Genomic DNA, 9924 nt, shown 5'->3' on the forward strand with positions numbered 1-9924 from the left:
CCGATTTCACCTGGGTGCGCGCGCAGCACCTCGGGCGCACCGGGGTGCGCGCACAACGCCCGGGTTGCACCGTGGCCTGTGTGCTCGGGGCGCCTCGGGTGCGCGCTCGGTGTCGCCCCCGCGCGCGCGGTAGTGCGGGCAGCGCACCCCGGCCCGGCCCGGCCCCGACGAGAACGCAAACGGGCAAAAGGTTTATTCAAATAGCATTGCGACGCCCGGCGAAAAACTAAAAAAGGGTGCAACACCGGGACTTCCCGGGAGGTCACCCATCCCAGTACTACTCCGGCCCAAGCGCGCTTAACTGCGGAGTTCTGATGGGATCCGGTGCACTAACGCTGGTATGATCGCACCCGTTATGAGCTTGTCGCAGTGTGTACTTAGCAAACCGCGACCCACGTGCGAATCCACCCCGGCCACCCACCCCCGTCGAGGTGCACACCCTCCCTCGCGAAGTGCGCCCCGTTCGCCAAGTGTGAGCCCTGCCCGGGTGCGCGCACCTTGCTAGGGCGTCGGGTGTGCACCCGGCCCGGCCTACGTGCGTGCACCTGGAGGGGGCGTCGTGTGCGTGCAGTGTCCCGTCTGCAACGCGGTGCCCACACACCACCTCGGGCGCAACGACCTGCGCTCACATGTGGGCCGAGTGCACCTTGGTGCATGTTCGGGGCGCCTCGGGTGCACGCTCGATCTTGCCCCGGTGCACCAAGGCGCTCGGTTTGCCCCGGGTGCGCACTTGGTGCAAGGTGGGCACCCAAAATAGGGATCAAGCACCAAAACACAAGTTTCGGGATGCAAAATGGGACCCAAGGACCACAAATGCGTTCCAAGACCCATGATGGGTCCACGAGAACAAAAATGTGTTCCGAGACTTAATAAACAAATATTGGGTTTTAGGAGAAGAAACATGCTCTGATGCCCAAAACGAGAATCGACCCCGAAAAGGCCACAGGCCAAAAGTGGGATGCGAGACAAAAAAAAATGGGACCCGAGGACCAAAATTGGGTTCCCAGGTCGAAGACAGGGCAACCGGACAAGAAACGACCTCTAAGGCTCGAAATGAGTCCCGACGACTAAAACTTGACAAGAAGCACCCATCAGGCACCCAACTCGACACCCATGGGATGCCGACCCACCCGGGCTTCCACCTAGCACACCTTGGCACCCACCCACCCTCGCACCCAACCTCGCACCCAACTTAGCACCTTTGAACCCACATTGGCACTCACCCTGACCCTGGCACCTTGGAACCCACATTGGCACTCACCTTGACCCTGGCACCCACCTTTGCACTCACCTTGGGACCCACCCTGGCTCCCACCTCGGCACCCACCCAGACACCCACCTTGGTTCCTTGGCACCCACCTTGGATCCTTGGCACCCACCCCGACACCCACCTTGGCACGCAACTTGGCTACTTGCCACCCACCTTGGCTCCTTGACGCCCACCCCGACAACCACCCCGTGACCTACCCTGGCTAGGGTTGGTGCACACCCACCCTGGTGCCCACCTTGGCACCCACCCTATGACCCACCTTGGCACGCACCTTAGTACCCACCCCGTTACCCACCCTAGGACCCACCCCGTGACCCACCTTGGCCAGGGTGGGTGCCTTGGTGCGCACAACTTGCCTGGGCTGCACACCAGGGCGGGCTCAAGATGGCACCCGCGTTCCGTTTTTTTCACTATCTTTCAAAACGGAAATTTTAAAATCTCATTTTTTTCTTTTTTTTGCCTTTTCTGGAAATTAGTGAAGGCAGCGCATCAAAGGTGCGCAATGCTGGTGCGAACCCGGGAGCGCTCCGATGTGTGCTCCAAGGTGCGGCGTGCACGAAGTCCGAGCCCGGTTTGCCCCGGGTGCGCACCTCGCGTGCACCTTCGCCGGGGTGAGCACCTTGGCTGGGTTGCGCGCCCTGGTGCGTACCAAGGAGCGCTCTGAAGTGTGCTCCAAGGTGCGGCGTGCACGAAGTCGGAGCCCGGTTTGCCCCGGGTGTGCACCTCGGGTGCGCACCTCGCGTGCACCTTCGCTGCGGTGGGCACCTTGGCTGGGTTGCGCGCCTTGGTGGGCACCATGCAGTGCACGAAGTCGGAGCCCGGTTTGCCCCGGGCGCGCACCTCCGCCAGGGTGGGCACCTTGGTGCGCACAACTTGCCTGGGCTGCGCATCAGGAAGGGCTCAAGATGGCACCCGCGTTCCGTTTTTTTCACTATCTTTCAGAACGGAAATTTTAAAATATCGTTTTTTTTTGCCTTTTCTGGAAATTAGTGAAGGCAGCGCATCAAAGGTGCGCAACGCTGGTGCGAACCTGGGAGCGCTCCGATGTGTGCTCCAAGGTGCGGCGTGCACGAAGTCGGAGCCCGGTTTGCCTCGGGTGCGCCCTGGTGGGCACCATGGTGCGCACCAAGGAGCGCTCCGAAGTGTGCTCCAAGGTGCGGCCTGCACGAAGTCGGAGCCCGGTTTGCCCCGGGTGTGCACCTCGGGTGGGCACCTTGGTGCGCATGCCTTGCCTGGGCTGCGCACCAGGGCGGGCTCAAGATGGCACCCGCGTTCCTTTTTTTTCACTATCTTTCAAAACGGAAATTTTAAAATCTCATTTTTTTGCCTTTTTCTGGAAATTAGTGAAGGCAGCGCATCAAAGGTGCGCACCTCGCTGCCCACCACGGTGCGCAACGCCGGTGGGCACCCGGGAGTGCTTCGAAGTGTGCTCCAAGGTGCTGCGTGCACGTTGTCGGAGCCCGGTTTGCCCCGGGTGCGCACCTCGCGTGCACCTTCGTCGGGGTGGGCACCTTGGCTTGGTTTGCCCCGGCTGCGCTCCGAAGCGGGGTTATTGGAGCGCCGCCTCTTTTTTTGTCGGAGCGTTTGGTGGGGTTTCTCGCATTGGCTCTTCCGAGGCCCGGTTGCCACCCTGGCGCGCACGAAGTCGGAAGTAGGGTTAATTGCCCGGGTGCGCACCTTTGCCAGGGTGGCACCTTACCTGGGCTGCGCACCAGGGCGGGCTCAAGATGGCACGCGCGTTCCGTTTTTTTCACTATCTTTCAAAACGGAAATTTTAAAATCTCCTTTTTTTTTTGCCTTTTCTGGAAATTAGTGAAGGCAGCGCATCAAAGGTGCGCACCTCGCTGCCCACCTTGGTGTGCTCTGAGGTGCGCACCCGGGAGCGCTACGAAGTGTGCTCCAAGGTGCGGCGTGCACGTTGTCGGAGCCCGGTTTGCCCCGGGTGCGCACCTCGCCTGCACCTTGGCCGGGGTGGGCACCTTGGCTGGGTTTGCCCAGGGTGCGCTCCGAAGCGGGGTTACTGGAGCGCCCCCTCTTTTTTTGTCAGAGAGTTTGGTGGGGTTTCTCGCATTGGCTCTTCCCAGGCCCGGTTGTTGGGTGCGCTCCCACCCTGGCGCGCGCGAAGTTGGAAGTTGGGTTAATTGCCCGGGCGCGCACCTTCGCCAGGGTGGGCACCTTGGTGCGCAAACCTTGGCTGGGCTGCGCACCAGGGCGGGCTCAAGATGGCACCAGCATTCCCTTTTTCTCACTATCTTTCAAAACGGAAATTTTAAAATCTCGTTTTTTTTTTGCCTTTTATGGAAATTAGTGAAGGCATCGCATCAAAGGTGCGCACCTCGCTGCCCACCTTGGTGTGCTCCGAGGTGCCCACCACGGTGCGCAACGCCGGTGCGAACCCGGGAGCGCCCCGATGTGTGCTCCAAGGTGCGGCGTGCACGAAGTCGGACCCCGGTTTGCCCCGGGTGCGCACCTCGCGTGCACCTTGGTGCGCACACCTTGGCTGGGTTGCGCGGCCTGGTGGGCACCATGGTGCGCACCAAGGAGCGCTCCGAAGTGTGCTCCAAGGTGCGGCGTGCACGAAGTCGGAGCCCGGTTTGCCCCGGGTGCGCACCTTCGCCGCGGTGGGCACCATGGCGTGCACGAAGTCGGAGCCCGGTTTGCCCCGGGTGCGCACCTCGCGTGCACCTTCGCCGGGGTGGGCACCTCGGCTGGGTTGCGCGCCCTGGTGCGCACCAAGGAGCGCTCTGAAGTGTGCTCCAAGGTGCGGCGTGCACGAAGTCGGAGCCCGGTTTGCCCCGGGTGTGCACCTCGCGTGCACCTTCGCTGCGGTGGGCACCTTGGCTGGGTTGCGCGCCTTGGTGGGCACCATGCAGTGCACGAAGTCGGAGCCCGGTTTGCCCCGGGCGCGCACCTCCGCCAGGGTGGGCACCTTGGTGCGCACAACTTGCCTGGGCTGCGCACCAGGAAGGGCTCAAGATGGCACCCGCGTTCCGTTTTTTTCACTATCTTTCAGAACGGAAATTTTAAAATATCGTTTTTTTTTGCCTTTTCTGGAAATTAGTGAAGGCAGCGCATCAAAGGTGCGCAACGCTGGTGCGAACCTGGGAGCGCTCCGATGTGTGCTCCAAGGTGCGGCGTGCACGAAGTCGGACCCCGGTTTGCCCCGGGTGCGCACCTCGCGTGCACCTTGGTGCGCACACCTTGGCTGGGTTGCGCGCCCTGGTGGGCACCATGGTGCGCACCAAGGAGCGCTCCGAAGTGTGCTCCAAGGTGCGGCGTGCACGAAGTCGGAGCCCGGTTTGCCCCGGGTGCGCACCTCGCGTGCACCTTCGCCGCGGTGGGCACCATGGCGTGCACGAAGTCGGAGCCCGGTTTGCCCCGGGTGCGCACCTCGCGTGCACCTTCGCCGGGGTGGGCACCTTAGTGTGCAGACCTTGGCTGGGTTGCGCGCCCTGGTGGGCACCATGGTGCGCACCAAGGAGCGCTCCGAAGTGTGCTCCAAGGTGCGGCCTGCACGAAGTCGGAGCCCGGTTTGCCCCGGGTGTGCACCTCGGGTGGGCACCTTGGTGCGCATGCCTTGCCTGGGCTGCGCACCAGGGCGGGCTCAAGATGGCACCCGCGTTCCTTTTTTTTCACTATCTTTCAAAACGGAAATTTTAAAATCTCATTTTTTTTTGCCTTTTTCTGGAAATTAGTGAAGGCAGCGCATCAAAGGTGCGCACCTCGCTGCCCACCACGGTGCGCAACGCCGGGGGCACCCGGGAGTGCTTCGAAGTGTGCTCCAAGGTGCTGCGTGCACGTTGTCGGAGCCCGGTTTGCCCCGGGTGCGCACCTCGCGTGCACCTTCGTCGGGGTGGGCACCTTGGCTGGGTTTGCCCCGGCTGCGCTCCGAAGCGGGGTTATTGGAGCGCCGCCTCTTTTTTTGTCGGAGCGTTTGGTGGGGTTTCTCGCATTGGCTCTTCCGAGGCCCGGTTGCCACCCTGGCGCGCACGAAGTCGGAAGTAGGGTTAATTGCCCGGGTGCGCACCTTTGCCAGGGTGGGCACCTTACCTGGGCTGCGCACCAGGGCGGGCTCAAGATGGCACGCGCGTTCCGTTTTTTTCACTATCTTTCAAAACGGAAATTTTAAAATCTCCTTTTTTTTTTGCCTTTTCTGGAAATTAGTGAAGGCAGCGCATCAAAGGTGCGCACCTCGCTGCCCACCTTGGTGTGTGCTCTGAGGTGCGCACCCGGGAGCGCTACGAAGTGTGCTCCAAGGTGCGGCGTGCACGTTGTCGGAGCCCGGTTTGCCCCGGGTGCGCACCTCGCCTGCACCTTGGCCGGGGTGGGCACCTTGGCTGGGTTTGCCCAGGGTGCGCTCCGAAGCGGGGTTACTGGAGCGCCCCCTCTTTTTTTGTCAGAGCGTTTGGTGGGGTTTCTCGCATTGGCTCTTCCCAGGCCCGGTTGTTGGGTGCGCTCCCACCCTGGCGCGCGCGAAGTTGGAAGTTGGGTTAATTGCCCGGGCGCGCACCTTCGCCAGGGTGGGCACCTTGGTGCGCACACCTTGGCTGGGCTGCGCACCAGGGCGGGCTCAAGATGGCACCAGCATTCCCTTTTTCTCACTATCTTTCAAAACGGAAATTTTAAAATCTCGTTTTTTTTTTGCCTTTTATGGAAATTAGTGAAGGCATCGCATCAAAGGTGCGCACCTCGCTGCCCACCTTGGTGTGCTCCGAGGTGCCCACCACGGTGCGCAACGCCGGTGCGAACCCGGGAGCGCCCCGATGTGTGCTCCAAGGTGCGGCGTGCACGAAGTCGGACCCCGGTTTGCCCCGGGTGCGCACCTCGCGTGCACCTTGGTGCGCACACCTTGGCTGGGTTGCGCGGCCTGGTGGGCACCATGGTGCGCACCAAGGAGCGCTCCGAAGTGTGCTCCAAGGTGCGGCGTGCACGAAGTCGGAGCCCGGTTTGCCCCGGGTACGCACCTCGCGTGCACCTTCGCCGGGGTGGGCACCTCGGCTGGGTTGCGCGCCCTGGTGCGCACCAAGGAGCGCTCCGAAGTGTGCTCCAAGGTGCGGCGTGCACGAAGTCGGAGCCCGGTTTGCCCCGGGTGCGCACCTTCGCCGCGGTGCGCACCATGGCGTGCACGAAGTCGGAGCCCGGTTTGCCCCGGGTGCGCACCTCGCGTGCACCTTCGGCGGGGTTGCGCGCCCTGGTGGGCACCATGGTGCGCACCAAGGAGCGCTCCGAAGTGTGCTCCAAGGTGCGGCGTGCACGAAGTCGGAGCCCGGTTTGCCCCGGGTGCGCACCTCGCGTGCACCTTCGGCGGGGTTGCGCGCCCTGGTGGGCACCATGGTGCGCACCAAGGAGCGCTCCGAAGTGTGCTCCAAGGTGCGGCGTGCACGAAGTCGGAGCCCGGTTTGCCCCGGGTGCGCACCTCGCGTGCACCTTCGCCGCGGTGGGCACCATGGCGTGCACGAAGTCGGAGCCCGGTTTGCCCCGGGTGCGCACCTCGCGTGCACCTTCGCCGGGGTGGGCACCTCGGCTGGGTTGCGCGCCCTGGTGCGCACCAAGGAGCGCTCCGAAGTGTGCTCCAAGGTGCGGCGTGCACGAAGTCGGAGCCCGGTTTGCCCCGGGTGCGCACCTCGCGTGCACCTTCGCCAGGGTGGGCACCTCGGTGCGCACACCTTCTCAATGTTTTCTTGCCTTTCTGGAAATTGGTGAAGGCAGCGCATCAAAGGTGCGCACCTCGGTGTGCTCCGAGGTGCGAACCCGAGAGCGCTCCGAGGTGCCCACGAAGTCGAAAGTCGGGTTAATTGCATTGTTTTCCCCGGGTGCGCTCCGAGGTGCGCAACATCGGCGCGCACCAAGGAGGGCTCCGAAGTGTGCTCCAAGGTGCGCACGATGGCGTGCACCTCTGGTGCGCACGATTCGGAGCTCGGTTTGACCGGGGTGCGCACACCTTGGCTGGGTTGCGCACCTTTTGTGCGCTCCAAGGTGCGCACGAAGTCGGAGCTCGGTTTGCCCCGGGTGCGCACCTTCGCCAGGGTGCGCACCTTGATGCGCACGCCTTGGCTGGGCTGCGCACCTTGGTGGGCGCCATGGTGCGCACCTTTCGTGCGCTCCAAGGTGCGCACGAAGTCGGAGCTCGGTTTGCCCCGGGTGCGCACCTTGGTGGGCGCCATGGTGCACTCCGAGGTGCCCAAGATTGGTGCGCACCAAGGAGCGCTCCGAAGTGCGCTCCAAGGTGCGCGCGAAGTCGAAAGTTGGGTTAATTGTCCGGTTTGCCTCGGGTGCGCACCTTGCGTGCACCTTCGCCAGGGTGGGCGCCTTGGTGCGCACACCTTGGCTGGGCTGCGCACACCTTGGCACCCGCGTTTCCTTCATTTTAAATTTTTTTTTTTTACAATCTCTCAAGTGGGAAATTCTATAATCTCAACTTTTTTTGCCTTTTCAGGAAACTTTTGAATGGAGCGCATCATTGGTGCGCTCCGAAGTGTGCTCCAAAGCTCTCTCCAGCTGCGTGCACCTGCCCCGGCCGCGCACCCGGCCCCGCCCAGCTTCGCTCACCTGTCCCGGGCGTCTGGTGCGGAACCTTAGAGTAAGAAACATCACCGTGCACCTTGGCCAACGTGCGCGACTAGACCGAGCGCGCACTGGCCGAGGTGCACACCGATTTCACCTGGGTGCGGCGCGCAGCACCTCGGGCGCACCGGGGTGCGCGCACAACGCCCGGGGTTGCACCGTGGCCTGTGTGCTCGGGGCGCCTCGGGTGCGCGCTCGGTGTCGCCCCCGCGCGCGCGGTAGTGCGGGCAGCGCACCCCGGCCCGGCCCGGCCCCGACTGAGAACGCAAACGGGCAAAAGGTTTATTCAATAGCATTGCGACGCCCGGCGAAAAACTAAAAAAGGGTTGCAACACCGGGACTTCCCGGGAGGTCACCCATCCCAGTACTACTCCGGCCCAAGCGCGCTTAACTGCGGAGTTCTGATGGGATCCGGTGCACTAACGCTGGTATGATCGCACCCGTTATGAGCTTGTCGCAGTGTGTACTTAGCAAACCGCGACCCACGTGCGAATCCACCCCGGCCACCCACCCCCGTCGAGGTGCACACCCTCCCTCGCGAAGTGCGCCCCGTTCGCCAAGTGTGAGCCCTGCCCGGGTGCGCGCACCTTGCTAGGGCGTCGGGTGTGCACCCGGCCCGGCCTACGTGCGTGCACCTGGAGGGGGGCGTCGTGTGCGTGCAGTGTCCCGTCTGCAACGCGGTGCCCACACACCACCTCGGGCGCAACGACCTGCGCTCACATGTGGGCCGAGTGCACCTTGGTGCATGTTCGGGGCGCCTCGGGTGCACGCTCGATCTTGCCCCGGTGCACCAAGGCGCTCGTTTGCCCCGGGTGCGCACTTGGTGCAAGGTGGGCACCAAAATAGGGATCAAGCACCAAAACACAAGTTTCGGGATGCAAAATGGGACCCAAGGACCACAAATGCGTTCCAAGACCCATGATGGGTCCACGAGAACAAAAATGTGTTCCGAGACTTAATAAACAAATATTGGGTTTTAGGAGAAGAAACATGCTCTGATGCCCAAAACGAGAATCGACCCCGAAAAGGCCACAGGCCAAAAGTGGGATGCGAGACAAAAAAAAATGGGACCCGAGGACCAAAATTGGGTTCCCAGGTCGAAGACAGGGCAACCGGACAGAAACGACCTCTAAGGCTCGAAATGAGTCCCGACGACTAAAACTTGACAAGAAGCACCCATCAGGCACCCAACTCGACACCCATGGGATGCCGACCCACCCGGGCTTCCACCTAGCACACCTTGGCACCCACCCACCCTCGCACCCAACCTCGCACCCAACTTAGCACCTTTGAACCCACATTGGCACTCACCCTGACCCTGGCACCTTGGAACCCACATTGGCACTCACCTTGACCCTGGCACCCACCTTTGCACTCACCTTGGGACCCACCCTGGCTCCCACCTCGGCACCCACCCAGACACCCACCTTGGTTCCTTGGCACCACCTTGGATCCTTGGCACCCACCCCGACACCCACCTTGGCACGCAACTTGGCTACTTGCCACCCACCTTGGCTCCTTGACGCCCACCCCGACAACCACCCCGTGACCTACCCTGGCTAGGGTTGGTGCACACCCACCCTGGTGCCCACCTTGGCACCCACCCTATGACCCACCTTGGCACGCACCTTAGTACCCACCCCGTTACCCACCCTAGGACCCACCCCGTGACCCACCTTGGCCAGGGTGGGTGCCTTGGTGCGCACAACTTGCCTGGGCTGCACACCAGGGCGGGCTCAAGATGGCACCCGCGTTCCGTTTTTTTCACTATCTTTCAAAACGGAAATTTTTAAAATCTCATTTTTTTCTTTTTTTTTGCCTTTTCTGGAAATTAGTGAAGGCAGCGCATCAAAGGTGCGCAATGCTGGTGCGAACCCGGGAGCGCTCCGATGTGTGCTCCAAGGTGCGGCGTGCACGAAGTCCGAGCCCGGTTTGCCCCGGGTGCGCACCTCGCGTGCACCTTCGCCGGGGTGAGCACCTTGGCTGGGTTGCGCGCCCTGGTGCGTACCAAGGAGCGCTCTGAAGTGTGCTCCAAGGTGCGGCGTGCACGAAGTCGGAGCCCGGTTTGCCCCGGGTGTGCACCTCGGGTG

At 62.6% G+C, this 9924-nt stretch overlaps 2 non-coding genes across 2 annotated transcripts; both read right to left on the reverse strand.

The window, feature by feature from the left end:
* Positions 1–233: 233 nt before the first annotated feature.
* LOC131873536 (5S ribosomal RNA) lies at positions 234–352 on the reverse strand. Its single transcript, XR_009371460.1, has one exon. It is a non-coding gene; the product is annotated as a 5S ribosomal RNA (ribosomal RNA).
* Positions 353–8157: 7805 nt separating this feature from the next.
* On the reverse strand, positions 8158–8276 carry LOC131873537 (5S ribosomal RNA). The gene has a single exon (XR_009371461.1). It is a non-coding gene; the product is annotated as a 5S ribosomal RNA (ribosomal RNA).
* Positions 8277–9924: the final 1648 nt, after the last annotated feature.

This window comes from Cryptomeria japonica, unplaced genomic scaffold (assembly GCF_030272615.1).
Source record: "Cryptomeria japonica unplaced genomic scaffold, Sugi_1.0 HiC_scaffold_1960, whole genome shotgun sequence".
Taxonomy (NCBI): Eukaryota; Viridiplantae; Streptophyta; class Pinopsida; order Cupressales; family Cupressaceae; genus Cryptomeria; species Cryptomeria japonica.